This window comes from Sciurus vulgaris (assembly GCF_902686455.1).
Source record: "Sciurus vulgaris genome assembly, chromosome: 14".
Taxonomy (NCBI): domain Eukaryota; kingdom Metazoa; phylum Chordata; class Mammalia; order Rodentia; family Sciuridae; genus Sciurus; species Sciurus vulgaris.
Window position 1 is genome coordinate 90,920,755 of NC_136475.1, and position 19,562 is coordinate 90,940,316.

Sequence of the window (19,562 nt, forward strand, 5' to 3'; positions counted from 1 at the left end):
TGTGAGAGATATGTTGAAATCACTCAGTGTTATGGTCCAGTGGTCTATGTGAGTCTTTAAGTCAAGTGTATCTGTTGTATATAACTACAAACACCAACATTAGAGACACAAATATTTCCTATCACTGTATCTTCCCATTGGATTATTCCTTTTATCAGTATGAAATGACCTTCTTCATCTCTTCTGATTAATTTTGGTTTGAAAACTGCTTTGTTGGATATGAGAGTAGCTACACCTGCTTGTTTGGGGGCTCCATTTGCATGTTATATCAAGTTCCCATCTTCCACTTTCTGCCTGTAGCTGTCTGGGCCTGAAAGGTAAGTCTCTCTCAAACAACATTTAATTGGGTCTTGCTTTTTAATCCATTCTTCTAGTCAACCCTTTTAATGGAAAAGTTGAAACCATTTATATTCAATGTTATTGTAGAAAGATGTTTATTAATTTCTATCATTTTTATTTATTTCTAATATTTAATTTGGTTCTATTTCTCATGTGCTTAGCCACTCTACAAATGAGAGTTATCCATCTGTGAATATTTTTTAACTTCTTCTGTGTGTAGTATTTCATTCTGCATTTTCTGTAGTGCTGGCTTAGTAGTCACAAATTCTTTCAGTTTCTGCCTATCTTCCCGGGTTTTCATTTCTTCTTTGACTTTGAAGGATAGCTTTGTTGGGTATAGCCATCTTGGTTAACAGGTATTTTCTCTCAGGGCTTGGAACACATCATTCCAAGACTTCCTGGATTTTTCAGTTTGTGCTAAGAAATAAGAATTAATTCTGATTGGTTTACCCCTAAATGTAACCTGCCATTTTTCTCCTCAGGATATTAAAATTCTATTCTTGTTCTGTATAGGCATTTTAATTATAGTATGTCATAGAGAGGTTCTTTTTTTATCTTCTCAATGGAAATATAAATACCTCTTGTATCTGTATGTTCACCTCATCCTCAAGGTTTGGATTTTTGCCATTATTTCCCTGAAGAAGTTATTGATGCCCTCAGTCTGTATCTCACAACTCTCTTTGATCTGAACAATTCTTGAATTTAGTCTCTTAATATATTCCCAGAGTTATTTATATATTCAGGTTTCTTTTCTTTGATACTATCTGATTGTTCAAAACTGGCTACTTTCTAGCTCTGAGATTTCATCTTCAGCCAAGTCTCTTCTCTAAGAGAAACTTTCAACTGAATGTAACTTTCATTTCCAAGATTTATTTTTGATTCCTTTTCATTAACTCTATCTCCTTGTTGAATTTCAAATTCATATCCTGTACTGACTTACTTAATTCATTTAGTTTTTTTTTGATCTCTTGGAATTCATTGATCACTTTTATTATTATTTATCTGATATTTCATCAAACTTTGGAATTTGACATAGATGACTTATGAAATTTAGGAGGTATGATGTTATCTCATTTTTTCATCTTTCATGTATACCTGTGTTGAGTTTTATGAATCTGTTGGGATGGATTGATCTTCCACTCATATGTCTGGGTGTTTTTAGGGAACATTCTTCTCTTAAAAATGTGTTCTGAGATATCAGGTTGCTGTGAATTTTTGAAAATATTTCCAAATGTATTTTATAGCAAACTTTCCCTGCTAGTTCTTTGGTTATGATTAGTGTATTTTAGTGTATTTTGATACAGTGTATATCAGTGTATATCAGAGTTGGAGGATTCCTCTTTTGCTATAGGTTTCAAAAGAGTTGGGGCAATTGTGTTGTGTACAGTGGTACATGGGGTACACTTTCTGTGATTTTTGTTCTTCATTTAACAACTCTGTATATTCGAAAGGGATATGGACATGATCTACATTGAGACCCCTCATAGCTCTAATGTCCACAGAACTTGTGTTAATTCTCTATTTATGCTATAGGGTTGGATATCAGTGGACCTGAAGGGTCCCCTGTTCTTACTTGCATCTTGGTTGTTAGTTTGGGAGTTTTTGTTTCTTCTATTCTTTTTGTATTAAAGTATCCCTGATGTTTGGGCATGGTTAGTTTATGTGTAGAGCAAGGTGCACTGTGTATTGGCTGGGTTTAGCACAGTAGCACAGTTTCTACTATGTAAACTTGTAGTGTGCCAGTAGATTCCCAGCACTTCACCGAAAAGGTGGAAACAAACAATATCCATAAAGAAGAAACAACATACAACATTAAAATAAATACCCTGTCTCTATTTTGACTTTTACAACACTAAGTACCACAAAAACAGGAAGAGTGGGGTTATCAATTGCCAATAGCAGAAACAACAAATAGCCAAAAACCTAGATGTAGTATTAGAATAAATAGCAGGTGTCAACTATACCATCCACAGTACTAAAAAAAAATAAATAAATAAAAAATAAATAAGTAAATAAACAGTTCATTAAGAGATAAGAAAAGGTGAGATAGATAAATAGAGTTATAGAAAGATATCCACAAACCAATTAGCACAGGAAGAACACCAAAAAAAAAAAAAGAAAAGAAAAGAAAAAATTATTAATGAAAAATGAAGGAATTGTCTTCACTGAGGTTGTCAAAACTCTCAATCAGGATGGATGATCACTGCTTATGCCCAAATGTCTCTTTCCACTTTTTTTTTTTTTTTTTTCTTGAGCTATTAGAGAAAGTAAGGATCTGGGATTGCTAAACCCTCTTTTTGCATTGTTCTCCAGGCTGTAAGTTGAAGTGGCCTAAAACTGAAGTTGATTAAAATAGGGTTCAGATTCCTTTTACCTGTAGAAGATAGAATGAAACAGGAAGTGCCGTCAATTGGGAATTTTGTCCAGATAGACCACTTTGATGCACACCCAGGCTGGGGTTGCTGCAGAGTCTAAGTGGGTAGTTCCAGCAGTTGTGGGTTGGCCCTAATCAGGCCTTAGAGACTTTGTTGAATGAAATCTTCTCTGGATTGATTAGATCAACACAACCCCAGAGCCAAGCAGATACCAATCTTTGTTGGAAGTCTGTATCTCAGGAGCCTCCTGAGAATTCTACACAGAGGTGAGGGAGCCAACTCTCTACAGGTCTCTCACACTCTGCTGTCCATGAATATGGTCTTCCCTGGCTCTGTCCCTAAGAGTAATCATACCCACCCACTCGACTTTTCAACCCTCTTCAACTGGTTGTGTGAACCAGCAGACTCAAAGAAAAGCAGAGGTATTCCCATCCATAGCTCTGATTCGAATCCCTCAGATATAATCTCTGCCTGTTTCAATCATGTTCTGCTACCTACACCCTAAGCCACATTGTAGGTGCTTGCTGGGACACCTACAATGCAGCATTGTTGCTATGATCCCCTGGTCTCCCACAGCAGAAGCCCTTCAAGATTGTCCCCACCTTGGCTCTCCACTTGCCAGTTGAGAACACAGGGCATCTTCAAACACCAGTTCACTGTGCAGCCCATGGGTCAGCTAAATTTAGGCTGATTTTCTGTTATACAGGTTTTTCTGTGCCAAATTTGTTCATTGTTTCTGTTTGTGATAGCCCTCCCCTCTGTGGTAAACCAGCTGCTGCTATTACTGTTGTAACTAACTTGGTTCCAATGTGCTCTTTCTTGTCTTTTGTTCAATGCACCTGAATTTCTGAATCTAAGAGACTCTGACTGTCCAACATTGCACTTCAGTGAATTCCCCATTTCACCCACCTTACTGAGAATCAGTTCTCCCTCTGCTATAATTCCAAGCAACTGAGCAACTGGAAATGCAACCTTCATCTAATATGATATCTTGAAATCTCCCTTGACTTCCTATCTTAATTATTTTTATCTAAACATGTCCACATCTGCCTCATTCCCCAAAGCCCAGATCAGATACCACCTTTTCCAAGAAACTTCCCATGCTTGCCTGCAACTGGAAATGGTTTTGCTCCCCTTGAAAGTCACAGACAGTAGTTCATCTTGTACTTTTCTTGTGAATTTTTTCATTTTCAATGTTTTATTATAGTTATTAATCAACACTTCTTCCATCCCCTACAAGTCTGTTTGCGGGCCACTCTTTCTTACCCTCTACCACTTCTCTCTACCACCATCCAAACCACACTTTGCTGGGGTTTATATGACCTCAAATTGCCCTTCTGCGTGAATTCCTTCATATCTGTTCCCTCTCCTAACCTCATTCCACCCCTACATGCTTCACCAATAATAAAATCACAACTACTTCCCTGCTCCCCCAAACTGTCTCCTAAGGACAAGCGATGTGACTTCCATCTGTGTTCCCAGTTCCTAGTTTAAGCTCTAGAATGAACTAGGAAGATGGAAAATCATGTTGAATAAATGCACCGTCACATCCAATTCCCTTTAACTGTCCCTAACCCAAAAGCCTCCAGGCTGATATCCTGCAGTCTCAGCTGGTTCTAGCACTAGCCAGTTCTGTAGCCTTGGACAAATTATCCATCCTCTCTGATATTTCAATTCCTTCCTCTGTAAAATTGGCACAATAATTGTACCTGTTTTAAAGGATTGTTACTATAATTGAATTGCATTACCCATTTTACATGTTTAGTCTATTTTTGAAAAATGGTCCATAGAGTGATTAGTAAAAGTTCTTTTCAATACATGTCTTTGAATAAATGAAAGAATAAATGCTTATTTTTCCTAGGAAAATTTAGACCTTGGGATGCCTCTATTACCTCTTCTCCTTATGGAGATTAACAGCCACATCTAAGAAAATTCATTCTAAAATTATATTCTCTGTTAAAACCATGGTTTTAACATGCCCATAAAACTTGTTAATAGCAGCTGGCCTGTGTCCTCCTGAGGAACCTGTATTCACAAGTGAAGTTTCATATTCATTTCATATACATCTATCAGAGTGACCAAAACAAATAAGGGACCCTGTAGCTGTGTTCCAATTCTTTCCTAGATCTTATCAGTGAAGTACCTACAAACCTTTCTCAACATGTAGATCTTATATTCCACTTTACCTTCAAATTTTAAATTGACAAGAAAATGTAAGACTCTGGGACCAAATGTCCCTTCTGCAAAATTTTGGGAACCACTTTGTCAGGGAAAACAGCAACTCTTTAGGACCATAGAGGACTGAGAGCTGGGCTCTCTATTCTTCTGCTGAGTAGACATCTCACCCACCTGGTCAGATGGGCCTCATGGATATTAGCACCAACACCACCATTCCAGCAGAGTTTGCCATCTGTCAAAGAAAATCATCCTATCTACCAACCACTCCAGACTGGTTTTTTTTTTTTTTTTTTTTTTTTTGGTTGGAAATGTCCTCCTCAAATTTTCACCAATTTTTTTCGCCAATTGAACATGCTTGAATATGCTCCCTAGTCCAGCTCTTTAAATACTGGACATCACTGCCACACTCTCCTATGATCTTTATGCCCCGATTAGATAGTCATAATTTTCTCTCTTCACATAAAAAAAATATATATCATCTAGACTGAAGAATCCATGAGACAGGATCTAGGCGAGTTTTCTTTTGTTCTATCACATGATGGTATCCCAAACATAGCCAAAGTACCACAAAAATACTTGCCAAGAAAATATATGACTAATTAAATGCTTTTGAATGTCTTATCATTCGTCTTCTATTCAACAAGCGAATGTGCAGCACTGATGGTGTTCTCCCCTAGGCAGTAGTGATGCGAACTTGAGTAAGAAGAGTCTGTGCCCCCAAAGAATCCAGGGCTCATGGAGGTTCCCCTGATGAATGCCTTGCATGGCGGTGCAGCATTTGCAGCAATTCAGGGTATGAGGTGAGCAGATGTACCTGAGGGTCTTGAGAGAGGAACAGCCATTTTCCCAAGGGGTAGGCATTGCAAAATGACATGGGCAGAGCTCCATGGTCTGGATGAATATGATCCATTTCCTCTTAAACTGTAGTCCACACCACTGAGCACAACACCGTGGTTATGCCCTTGAATGAGAGATGACATCTCACTTAAGAAGTCACGATTCCCCCCAGAATGCAGTTTGCCTTTGAATTCACTATTTGGGCATCCCTGCCACATGGTTAGTTTATAGAGCGAATATAGTCATCTCAAACATGGAGACATATCTACATACGACACCTTGCTAAGCCCCACGCTCGCCAAGCTACACGGTACAATGGATTAATTTTTCCTCATTCTGAATATAGAAGAGCATTTCCACTGTTCCATTTCCTTCCATCCCATGACCACTGAAGTGTTCTGTCAGGCCCTTCCTTTGCAAAGAATGCAGGCTACTGAGATTCTGTACTGAATGCTCAGAACATTTGAGAAGAAGTAAAGCAGAATTTTGGTGAGGCCAGCATTCCAAAAGCAGCTGTCATTTCTGATCTCCCATGTTACATTCTAATCAAGTTATTAACATTAACACTTCTTCAGTTGCAGAGAAAAAAGCCACCTTGCTGTGATGGCCACATCTCCACACCCTGACCCAGTCCTGATTTCTCATTTTCTGTCAGCTTCATTGTCTATATAAGTTGCCAGAGTGTCCTAGAAGTTACAGCATCTTGCCATCTGTCCTTACTACATCTCCCAGGCTATCTTTGCATCACAAATGTCCTCTGTGTCCTGTGTCAGAAAATGCATACCAATTTTTTTCTCTGAAAAGAGTATAAGATAATGCTGCATGAAAAGTTCCTGAGCACCCAGATAGTCTTGGTAGAAGGGAACTCGCCATGACGTCAAGCTGCATTCCCACCCTACATACGCCACCAGCTTCCAGGGTGAAGGGATCCGAACCAGCCAACAGTCTCCTGCTCCACTGCCAGGTGTGCACACCCTTCTGGTTCTGGTTCCACATGGTTTGGACTCCATTAAGGAAACAATGGGAGTGGAGCTTGGAAACAATTAATTACCTCTGTCCTAGTTTGCAGTATTTTATACACAGAAGTCCATTTATGTCTCATAATTTTGAGGTGAATGTGATCATCCCCAATTTATGGACAAAGAATACTAAGACTTACAGAGTTTTAGTAACTTCCTTAAAGTCACACAGAGCCCAGGTCTTCTGGACTTTGAAATCCATATTCTTTCCATATATCACAAACTTGATAACTATGGAACATTCAAATTTGGAGAAGATCTGGAGGTTATCCTCCCCAAACCATTTTTCAGATAAGTAAACGGAGGCCCGGAGAGTGCTAGGGACAATAGCTGCACGCTGGAGCTAACTAGAGGCTGCACCACCACTGGGACCTAGGTCTCCTGCAGCACAACACATGCCCTCCTTTTGCATCGTTAGTGCTCATTCTTGTTCAGAGAACTACTCAACAGAAGTGCTGCTCAGTACTGGTGGACCACTACCCCAAAGGCCAATGAGACAAGAGTAAAGATTTGTGAATGACCCAATGTAAGACATCAGCAGTGAAGAGAAAATGAGGATAAGGTCATGGGCGAAGGGTGTTTGGATTAAACTGCACACAAGAAGAAAAAGTTGCCTGAATGGACAATCCGAGAGGGTTCTTGATGCAGTCCCTGTCTCTGAATCTCTACAAAATATTCACTGAACCAGGAGACAGTGAAGTGATTGCCTGATAAATGGGGGAATGGAGAGCTTGGGAGGAAAAAGTGAAGTAATCCCCAAGACTTCCATCTGATGTGTGATACCATGAACCAACAGTTACTTCCTTGTTTTTAAATGACTAATCTCTTCCATATGGCCACTGGGCAATAAAAAATTCTCTTACATAAAACACCTAAGGGGAAAATACAGAAAAACTATTTTAAAATTGTTTGAGAAACAAAGTAAAAATGACAAAAGCAAGTTCCTTACAAATGGTGGAAATATTTGAACAGGGAAGGACTCCAAGAAGTGCTTTGCTTCTCGACGCTGAGCAAAGCAGGAGACTGGAGGAGATGCTCCATAGAAGAGCTTGATTTTTATTTAAATCGACTTCCAAAATTTAGTGTGCTGATGGAAATGCCACTTATAATTAATTAGCAAATAAAAATTTAGAAAGTAAGGACAGTCCTTGGAGCCAGTCTATTTTTGCAGAGGGCTTTTGCCTTTAATGTGATCATTGATATTCAAGTCATTGGATTAGGTTTGTTCCAGATGAGCCAAGTGGCTTTTCTAATGTTCTTCTCTCCAAAAGTAAACCACAATCAAAACTAGGTCACAGATGCTGTTTGAAAATAATGACTAACATCTGCATAGCCCAGTTATGGTTTCAAGAGTGAATTCACATCCATTATCTCATTGGAAGCACACAAAACTTTGTGAAACAGATACTGTTCCTCTACCAAAGCAAAAAGTCCGAATGACTTAGCCCAAGGCTATACGATGAGCAAGTGACAAAATCAAGACTCCCAACGTGCCCTCCCTCTTCTGTCAATCAGCCAGAACTATAGTTACCCATCAAATACCTGCAAGATCAAAACTCCCTGGGACCCACATAGCCAGGATCTACAAAAGTCTAGCTTAGTTTTGTTTGTTGTTATGGATGTTGAGGGGAGGGTTGGGGAGCATCCCTCTTTGGAATGTAAAAACGAACAAACAAATATTACTCTAGGCAACATGGGAACACCTCTGGTAGGTGTCCTGCCATCCTGATTGTCAATACTTTTCTACATAATTTTTGTTGTTTCCAATAGGGGCTTTAAAATTAAAATACTCAAAGTTCAAAAAAACAAAAATCAGCTCTGTTTAACATAGTTTTCACTTGGTTATGAATGTAGATCCATTTACATTTTTAAAATGGGAAACAGGCAAGATTTTTCTGGTCATCCAAAAAAGCAGACTAAGGATAAGCGGTGTTCCTCCTGTCAAGCATCACAGCTGCACGAAGATGATCCTCAAGTCTGCTGACCACACTGGCAGGGCCTTCTTCACACTTACACTGCTATTTCCTTTCTTTGGGCACGGTAACTACAGCCAGGAAATGAGATGTCAACAAGGAATTTTCAGTAATTTCTTCATATGTATTTGTACTTAAGTGTTGGAATCCGGGCATATAAAACCCAGGACTGGAAAGAAGATCCCTCTGTCAGGACAGATTCTTCAGTGTTCATGGGGAGAAGTAGGAGAGGTCAAGAATGCTCCTACGGGGGAGGTTCCTCAGTTCTGCAGTTCATTCTGGTGGAAGGAGGCCAGCTTTAGATAGTTTGGCTCCAGAGAGTGTCTAAAAGCAAGACTTCAAGCAGGAGAGACTGAAATCTACATTAGAGATGAAGATGAAATGAGGAAACTTTGTTGGAATCCAAAGCAGACTTTTACTTCCAAGAGTTTCTGCACTTAAAATCACAGTATAAATTTTTTTAAGAAGGAAAGAAAGATACTCTTACTAAAGTGAAACAGAGTTGATTATGATCTCAGAAGCAAAATACTTCATAGGCTATTAAGGCAGAAGGCTTGATAAAATATGATGCTACATTTGAAAAATCAGAGATGGAAAAATAATTAAAGTTGGGTCTATATAATATCAACTCTGAAATAACAAAGTCAGTGCAAGAAACAAGATTCATCTCCCTCATGCCAATAAATGGTGGAGCTGATGTCTTCCCCCACTGAATTATCTAAGTGATTTTGGTGGCTATATTACTTTGCTAGTGCTGCCATAAGAAAATACCACAAAGTAGGTGGCTTAAACAACAAAAATTGGTTTTTTTCAGTCTGGGAATGAAGGCCAAGACCAAGGTGCCGGTAGGGTTGATTTCTTCTGAGGCCTCTCTCCTTGGCTGGCAGATGGCTACTTTCTCCCTGTGTCCTCACGTGGCTGCTCTGCAGTCCATGTGTCTGTGTCTTAACCTCCTCTTCTTATACAGACACCAATTAGAGTAGGACCCACTCGTAAGACCTCATTTCACCTTAATCACTTCTATAAAGGCCTTATGTCCAAATACAGTCACATTCTGAGATCCTGGGGGCTTTGGATTCAATACACAAATTTGGAGGGAATACAATCCAACCTTTGGCACTCTGACCTCTGGTCCCACAAAATCCAAGTTTATTTTTTTTAATACATAATACATTCATCCCATCCCCAAATGCCCTGAAGTCTTAGTCCATTCCAACATCAGCTGCAGAATATCATCTAAGTCAGGTATGCATAAGATTCCATGTGATTTATCCTGATGCAAAACTTCTCTCCAGATGTTAAAACATGAAGCAAGTTACCTGCTTCTGAAACGCAAGGTATGACAGACCGAAGACAGACAATTCCATTTAAGAAGCAACTCAAAAAAAACAGGTTGGCAGATTCCAAGCAAGTCTAAAACCCAGCAAGGCTAATTCCAGTAGATTTGAGAGAACAATCTTTTATTTGGAGAGTAATCTTTTTGGCTCTGTTCTCTGCCCCTTAGGCCACCAGGAGGCAGTCCTGTCCCTGGAGCCCTGACTGAAAAGCGCCGCGCCATATGTCCTTTGGGCCCTTCCATTTCTTCTGCCCTGTGAGGACACAGTGCTGTCCCTTTTGTCTTTCTGCCTCTGCCATGTAAGGACACAGCAAAAAGCACCATCTTGGAAACAGTAACCAGGTTCTCCAGACACCAAACCTGCCCACACCTTGACTCTGGACCTCCCAGCCTCCAGAAAGTGAGGAATCATTTCTATTACCCTGTCCATGATATTTTGTTAGAACATGAATAGACGAAGGATGACCCAAAGAAGAGTTGTAGCTAGAGCCACAAGGTGATTTGATGGTAGAATTCTCTCTTCTTCCTGGAAGGTCAGTCTTTTCCTATTAAAGACTTCCCATGATTGATGAGGCTTTCATCTAAAAAATAAATAAAAGATACCTTCACAGAAGCATCTGCAATAATGTTTGACCAGATAACTAGGTACAGCGGCCTAGTCATGTTGACACACAAAATTAACCAACACATTGATATTTGGTCATATATTTCCTAATCCTGTCACTGAGTTCGTTCTAAAGGCCAGAGATGAAGTTGAACATGTAAAACAGTATAAGCATAGCATCTAGGTAAGAGCCCTGAATATGGAGTCAGCAAAGAAATATTACCTTCTAATTCACTAACTGTGACATAGCTGATGTTGGATTTCAAAATCAATTAAATGGGATTAAAAGTAGTAAACATCTCATGGAAGTCAAATGTGATGATTAAATATGAAAGACTTTGAAATGGTGGTTATTAATGGCAATACTACGGATCAGGAAATCCTCATTATCTCTTTCCTTTAATGGACAAGTGCAATGTCCAGAATGCACAGAAAACTTGATTGTCTTGGCTGAGACCCAGTTGGGTCACTGGTATATCTTGCTTGCTCTCCACCATGGTCTGAGGCTGAAACCTCATGGAAAGTGGAGTCTGACCACAGTAAGAACATTCTTCAAACCACTGTACAAGCAGAGGGAGTGTTAAGGTCATCCTCCTGGTGACCTTGCATCTAACTTCACTGACAGGCAGTAAGTAGGTCTGAAAAAGTTGCTCTCCAGCTCTGAGATTCCATCAAATGTAATCAAAATCACCTGTATGAAAACAAAGTCGGTTATTAGTAAAAAAAAAAAAAAAAAAAAAAACAAAGCGGGATTAAAAAGCTTTTCCCTGCTCACCGTTTGGGATAAGCAGGGAGTACATTTAATAATTTATGTTTGTTTTCTGAGATCAGCAAGATACAGATCTGGGCAGGGTCCTTTACACAGCTTGAACTGTCCTAGAAAGAAGAGACTGGAGCTAACCAGCCAGCTGCTTCGAGCTGGGCTTTTTTCCCATATGTTCTCTCATTTAGTCAGCCCCCAAATCTTGCAGCATAGACATTATCTCTACAAGCAAAACAGCTGGGGTAGGGGAAATAAAGTTAACAGCAGAGAGTTAATAATAGTACTACAGAGATCAGGTCAGAGCCCATATGTTGAAAGTTAACTGCAAAACATACATTAGTTTGAAAGCCGACCTATTAATAATTGGAGAGATTAATGCAGTTTAAGTTAAGCAGAGAGAGCTTGGTCACTCATGGAAGCGAAGGAGAGGCAATACAGAGAAGTACTGTTCAGCAGTGACCAGAGGCAAAGGACTTGACCATCCAGTCTCCATGGCAAACATAGCTCTGTTGTGCAAATGGATGGAAAGGCCACTAGGACGGCTGGGACACTTAAACTACATGACCACCCAGTCATCCTCTGAGTGTGTTTGTTCCAAGGAACCTTCAGATCATACCTTGCTCTCCCATGTAACTTGCCCACAAGAAGGCAATGCAGGGTATTTTGGCCAGGGTGAGAGCTGTGTCCTTTTCTGATTTAACAGTGTGGTGTTTCCATGAAGTGTGAGCTGACCCATGAGATGGACTACACTCTGGGTAAACTAATTCTGTAATTAGCTTGAAGGCCAGACCTTGGACCATGGAAGATTCTCCTTTATTCCTACCACCCTGTGAAACATCTTGATGAACCTCTGCTGGTGGATTCTGCTTAGACCTTCCAACACATTCTGTTTAAAATTTCAGTTCCATCCAATTTATGATAAGCATTTCTCTCAACATGTCTTTGTCTAGAAACTCCCACCCATTGCTGCAAACCTGAAAAAGTAGCCCCACAGCTGTCTCTCCTTTCCCAGGCCAGAATGAACTATTTTCTGTTTTGTGATCAGGCACCACTATGTACAGTCCTCTGCTCACTTATCACATGGCAGTTTACCAGTTTGTCTCTGAGGCTACACTCTGGACTGTTGAGGGAAGTGAATAAGTGACCTTATTCTCTATCTGTAAGGTCTTGGAAACAGCAGGTGTCCAACAAACATTGGTGAATTAATAAACAAGATGATATAAAACCTAATGGCTTATTCTAATTATTATAATCAATCATTTTTAATCAATTTTTAAAAGTAAGCCTAGTTTCTATAGCAAGTGTTCATTGTGTGGACTCTCCCAAAATATAAATTGGAACAGGAATAGGGGGGAAATCAGATTTTATAATGATTAAAAGCACAAGATTTGAAATTGGGGATAGGTGGACCTTGCAGTCCCAAATTTACCTCTCTTACCTTTTCTGAACCGGCATTTCCTTTATTGTAAAATAGGGAGGAGGTTTCCAGAAATTAGGTAGGATAATGCAAATAAAATAGAAAACCAAATTCCATGAACATAGGAACTCAATAATGGGAGCTCAATAAATGTTAATCTTCCCTCCTGGCCCTTGTGAAGGCATTTTCCTGCAAACATAACAGGGAAGCCAGGCACCATGGCACATGCCTATAATCCCACTGACTTGGGAGGCTGAGGCAGGAGGATCACGGGTTCAAGGACAGCTTCAGCAACTTAGCAAGATCCTCTCTCAAAATTAAAAATAAAAAGTACTTGGAGTGTAACTCAGTGATAAACATCCCTGAGTTTAATCCTCAATACCACCAAAGAAAAAAATAAGGAACCTCAAAGATCAGAGTTCTCAAGGCTTGCTCAGTTGGTAGAACTCTTATCTAGCATACCCAACATCCTGGGTTCAATCCCTAGCACCACAAGGAAAAAAAAAAAAAATCAGGGTTCTCCATTTCTTAAGGAATGCTTATTCATTCAACCAAATTCCAAGTAGCTAAACCTCTCCCTTATTTGAGGATCACCAAGAAACATAGAAAAAATTAGGGGGACAATCAGCTACTAGCAGTAGTAGCAATTTAGCACAGGTGTGTGTGTCAGAAGTAGCCTGGGGCCCAGCACTAAAGAGGCTGTCCAAAGGTTGTGACTTGGTAACTGGCGCAGATGCCAAGTGAAGGGCCAGGTGGCTTCTAGGTTGGGCCAAAATCCGCTGACTCCTGGAAGAGGACCTCACACAGTAGGCCAGACTGAAGGTATGTTATGTGGGGACCATGCGACCGGGAACACCATGGGGTCAAAGGATCACTCCACTCTCAGGGTCACAAAAGCATTCCTGTCTCCTTGGTCATGGACACAGTAATAAAATGGGTTATTGCTGCTCTGAACAAATTTGGAAATGGAAAGGGACACCTAGTGAAAAGCAAGGAAATATTCCAAGGCCATTTCCTCCCGAGTATATTCTTCAGCATCCAAGTTGGCCAGGTTGAACAAATAGCAATCCTTGAAGCATGCTGCCGTGATACGGATGAACTCCTCCTTGGCCTCTTGAAAGCTTCAAGATGGATCTTTATAGCAACAAACAAAAATGAAGATTAATGGGTGGAGGGAGAATCAGGGCCAAATCTCACCCCAGCAGGAACCACAGAGCACCAGGAGTTGGGCTCGGAGGGCTGCCGAGAGGCCGTCAGAGCCGCTGTGGAAAGAATCCACCTCCCCTGGGCTGGGACTGCTCCCCTCTCACCTCCTGGAGGAAGAGACGCACTTCCTACAATAGAGTCAAAGTCTCCTTCAGTCCAAGGTCACGGACATCTCTATCCAACTTTGCTTCTGTTTATACACAAGGAAACGAGGACGCTGGCGTGGTTTAACTAAAGATGAAGTGGATGTGGTCCAAGCACAGCTTTGGGCCAACAAAGTGCTTTTGAAATCTGGTGTCAGAGTTTTCCAAGTTTCCACAGTGATTTAGTCCTTGTTCTCAATGAGAAGAGGCTGGGCGTGGGAGGGTGCAGAATCAGAGACGGAGGGACCAGGACAGACAGGAGGGCAAGCCTTGGAGTCAGGCAGCACTGGCTTGGGCGTCCTGCTTACCACCACTAACAATGTGACCTTAGGCAAGAAGCGGAATCTCGCCGAGCCCCGTCTCCTGTTCTGCAAAAGCGAGGCTGACATTCTCTCTTTCGCAGGGCTTTGTGCAGATTCGATGAGAAGAACATACGCAAAGGTGCGTGCCCTCCCTGGCTCGTAGTAGATGCTCACCAAATGTTAATTTCCTTCCTTTTTCACATCACCTTTTTAGAGTTTCTGAATGTATTTGTGCTGGGAAGGGCGGGCTTCAATTACACTTCACAGAGTACGAAACATATGGGAAGAAGATATTGATCCCAAGCTGCCAACATTAGTTTTGTGGAAGGAAAATTCAGAAGGACTCCAGATCCGCACTGCACTCTTAGCCGCAGGTGCGCCTGTGAGTCTCTGACGCTCCTGAGTGGAACGTATCGTTACGACATAAATAGAACCGGGGAGCTACCTCACTCGGGCGGGTGCTGAGTGGCACCATCCCCCATGGAATCACTCCACTGGGATGTATCAACACCTTTGCAAATGTCAGACGGAGGAGAGGAAGTTTTCTCTCTGGGATTGGAACACCTGGTGTGAGAAAATCTAACAGAAAGGTGACAGCAAGAAAGAGGAGAATGATTCTTACTCCTTCTGTGTAATATATTCCGGCACCACGGAGAGAAACAATAGGCTCCTTCTAATTTCTCATCTCATATTAAATGACCTTTTCACAAAAATCCATGGAGCTCATTGCATTGGCAGAGTACGTTTCCTAGACATGCACAGGTGAAGGGTCTCACGCTTCACCGGCTTCCAGGTGGGTAGTGGAGGCAGTGGTGGGGCTCAGGAGGAGAAAATTGGCAAGTTCACCGTGCGCCTGGCACGGCATTTGGCACTTGGAGAAGTTAAATCACTTGAGCTTCATGGCACCTTTGTGAAACAAGGAAGGCCATCTCATCTTAGAGACAAGGAAATTGAGTCCAATAAAATAAATTAGCAATGGTGTGGTTTAGATCTGAGTGCAAATCTGTCCACCTCCAAGCCTAGCTGAGGCCACTGGGCCAGGCCCCCTGCTCCTCGACATCTCTCCTGGGCTCCAGTTAGTCCCTCCCCTGCTCCATGCTTGAGAGTCTCCAGTCCAGGGAGGAAAAGCCTATTGCCTCAAGTCAAACCTGCACTCACCCCTAAGGTTGGAGTAGAATCCGCCGTCTCTAAATGTCCATGTGATGCATTTTCCCATGTCTCCCTTGTGGAAAAGGTCACTGGCCATGGGCACAGAAAACCTGCTCCTCCCCAGAGACCCCCAGCACAGCAAGTAGAAGTACAACGCACCCAGACACTTCAGACAGGCCTGCAGCCCCTGCCTCTGGACACTCCCTATTACCTCTACCTTCAAAAGATTCCTCAGCTCCAGGTGCACGGCCCCCTGTCACAGCAGCACGCTGTGTGGCTACTCCACATTCACACGAGCCGCATCTGGCAGCTGAGGCCTCTTAACCAGTCTCTCTGTCCCTAACCTTCCCTCCCAATGTCCTGTTCCCTGCACAGCAGTATGAAGAGCGTTTACCTTCACTCTCGTTGATTCATCCAACAAGTATCTTTGAGCACCTATTATAAGCCTGGCACTGTCTTAAGTGGGAATTTCATAGAGATAAAAGTAAGCTAGAATCCGTGACCGCAGGAAGTTGACATTTGACAAGAGGAATGGGCAGTTGAGAAGGTGGAGAGGTAAAACACAAACAAGTTGCATAGAGACATGTTTCAGGAAAAAAGCAAAGCAGGAGAGAAACAGATTTCAGATAGAGTGGACAAGAGAAGCTTCTCCAAAAAGCCAACGTGCTGTGGAGATCCGCTGGAAGTGAGGCTGTGTGTGCTCAAGGATGCGCCACAGAGCAGGCCCCTGACAGGAGCAGTCTGAGCACCGTCCAGGGCCGTCGGGAGCTTGGATGCAGAGACTGAGGGAGAGCGATACAGCTTCCCTGGAGGGGCCCCGGGGGCGTGGCTGCCCCTGCAGACCCCCACCATGCTGAACGTGGCACCAGGCATTTTAAACGTATGTATTCCTAGTTCTCAGAAATCCACACACTTCACAATACCCTCATTTTCAAATGAAGAACCTGAGATTTGGAGAAGTATGGCGATTTGCCCAAAGTCACAGACAGCCCACCTGCTTACCCCCATGGCCCTCCTGCTGCTCCTCTGTGGACGCGTGTCTGTGCTGTGCTCCTAAGCCGGGGCACAGCTGAAGGAAGACGTGCCTGGCCTCGCCGTCACCCGGGGGCTGAAGCAGGGCCTCCGTCTGAGTGAAAAAGTGCTGCTCAGGGCGAAGCTCATCACACTCGGCAGCCCAGGACGCTTCGGTGCTGAGTCAGGCTGATGCCTGGGCCGTAACCACCGGACCTCAGCTTACCGTGCACAAAATGAGATTGCACTTCGCTGGCTGGCTTCTGGGTGAGGGGCCCCCAGAACCCTCGCCCTCCCTCGGCCACATTACAGCAGGTGAGGCCAAAGCAGCACCCAGTCACAACACCTACCGGGGCGCGTCCCAGGGCACGTGATGGTCTTCATGGAGGAGTGTGACCACTCTGCCTGTGCTTCCAGGCGTTGCTCTAAGGACCAGAGGACAGGAGCCTGGCCGGGTGTCCCAGGCGAGTCCTCGAAGGGACCCTGGGTATCCTGGCATATGCTCAGTTCCTCCTCGTGCCTGCTGAGTGTGTCCACACCCTGACTCCCAGGAGAAGACCAGACACGGCCCAAGAGTGGTTACCTTCTGCTGCAAAGATGTGAGGAAGTCAGGATCTTGCAAGGAGGGGGAGCTGCTCCTGCATCTCCATGGCGGGCCCTGAACGCAGTCACATGTCTGCACAAGAGCGGGCGGGGAGAGGTCTGAGAGGCAGAGGCGGCAGGGCAGTGGCAGGGGCAGAGGATGGAGCCAGGGAACATAACCCGGGGACGCCGGGAGCCACCCCAGCTGCCCACCCAGGGCTGGGATTCTCCCGGGGCCTCAGAGGAGCACAGCCCTGTCTGTACCTTCATCGAAATCATCGCTCAGTTTTAGACTCTGGCCTCCGGGACTGGTAGAGAATACATTTCTGTTGTTTTAATCCACATGTGTGGACATTTGTGACAGTTTCCTAAGGAAACTAATAACCCTAACTGTGAGCTTCTTGCTGTCCTCCTGCCCTGTCTTCTCCCCTGGCTGATGGCCTGGGACCCACCTGACAGGCCTTCTGCTTCCCTGTCAGCTCACTCTGTCCTTCCTGCCCCTCTCAGTCCTTCCAGCCACCAAACCTCCCTTCCCGTAAGCCACTCCCAGGGCACCCTGCCCCCCTGCCTGACACAACAGGGCCTGGAAACTCCTCCCGCGGGGTCACAAAGCTCCATCATGATCACCAATATGCTGGAACCGCAGCGGCCTGTGAGCCAGCCTCAGGGCAGCACACAGATGTGTGGTGGCCCGACACCCCACCCCGGTGGCCCGGGCCTGGTTGGTAAGTTTTATGAATGAAGGAAAGTGTGAGAGAATCGCTGGTGGGAAGAACCAGGGGTTGGGAGCCGGAGGCACGCGGGGTGGCGGGGAGCTGTGTCTCCCTTCTCTACAGCAGGAAGAGCTGCCCCTAGGAACTGGGAGGAGGCACCCCTAGCCCAGCTCCCCGTCCATCCAAGCCAGGCCAGGAGGGGCTGCCACACTTGCTCTGTAAAATAGGCTGCACAGTCAAACTTGAATGTCAGGTCAACCAGTAACTATGTGCCATGCAATATTCAGCATCTGTGTGTACCAAGGAGGTATCATCTCTTACCTCGGAATTTTTAATTTCAGATAGAACTTGGGCACCATGTTTTTGTTTGTTTGTTTGTTTGTTTGTTTTCCAAGTAGGATAACCTAAGACCCGTTTGGGTATGCCACTGTTAGCACCACCTGCACACTTTCCTGACCACACCGCCGTCTACCTTCACCCAGGGCCACCGTCCAGGCCACCTGGAGCAGCACTTGGACAGAAGCCAAGAGGCTGTGGCATTTTGAATATGTGCCAGAACTCTAAGCTCAGCCAGGCGGGCTCATGAACTGAAACTGAGGCGGAGAAGAGCTGAGGCCGAGGTCGCAGCCATAGAAACCGAGAGACAGTGGGAGTCGGCCGGGAAACACTGCCCTTCTTCCGAGTCTGTCACCTCGCGCTCCCCGAGGCGGAGCTGAGGGCGGCACAGAGGAGACAGTGGAGTGTTCCTCCTTAATGACCTGGACTCACGCCTTTCCTCCCCCGGCTTGAAGTCAGCTGCGGCTCCACTGTCCCTCACTCGTACTCTCTCCCACACGGATCAACATTTCTGCAACTGTGCTGTGCTTGGCTGACCGCCTTCCCATCTCCCTCCACCTTGCCCCGTGCCCTCTGCAAGCTTGCCAGTCAGCCACCCTTCCCGCTCTGAGGCAACGGAGACTAGATGGAGTTTCTCTCTTAACTGCCACTGACCCTTTGCCTGTCCCATAAAGGCCAGCTGCATTGGGGTGGCATTTAGAAAACCCTGCCCATCTCCCTCCAGCCCACGCTGCGCACCAGTGCTACAGGCACAGCAGGGTGACAAGCTGGTTTTGCAAAGTGGCCTCAGTGAATTCCTCCTCCTGCTCTTGCTCAGAGAATATGGGGCCAAAAAACGTTGGCTATCCTCTGTTAACCAAGTCGGCCCAGCCTGGCCTCGGATGGTTGTCTGTGACTCGCCCTTGACGTTTCTCCCCTTCTTCCCAGTAACTCAGGTTGGTTGGCTTTGGCCTGCCTGATTGTTGGTAAGCCCATGTCAGTCAAGAGCCCCCAGGTCACACTGGTCAGGCTCAGTGAGCCTTCTCACCTCAGCCAGAGTCACAGTGATCCCAAAAGGGCCTAAGATGGCACAGTTAGCAAGAGTGGGCTGGGTGTGAGAACGAGGGGAAACCTTCAACTGCGGCGCCTTCACTGCCAGGCCATGCAGTCCTGGGTGGTCCTTACCAAGGCCATCTGTGCACAACATGGGCCAGAGAAAGGAACCCACATTCCAGTTCTTCAGGCTATGGTATCCCACTCTTGCATCTCTGAGGTTATACACTCTCCAGGCCCCCAAGCC

At 44.2% G+C, this 19,562-nt stretch overlaps 1 long non-coding RNA gene across 1 annotated transcript; it reads right to left on the reverse strand.

Annotated features, from left to right (window-relative positions):
• Positions 1-10,196: 10,196 nt before the first annotated feature.
• Positions 10,197-17,723, reverse strand: LOC306643807. The gene is made up of 3 exons (XR_013759057.1): positions 17,499-17,723; positions 17,236-17,328; positions 10,197-11,352 (listed from the first exon to the last, which is right to left on the reverse strand). It is a non-coding gene; the product is annotated as an uncharacterized lncRNA (long non-coding RNA).
• Positions 17,724-19,562: the final 1,839 nt, after the last annotated feature.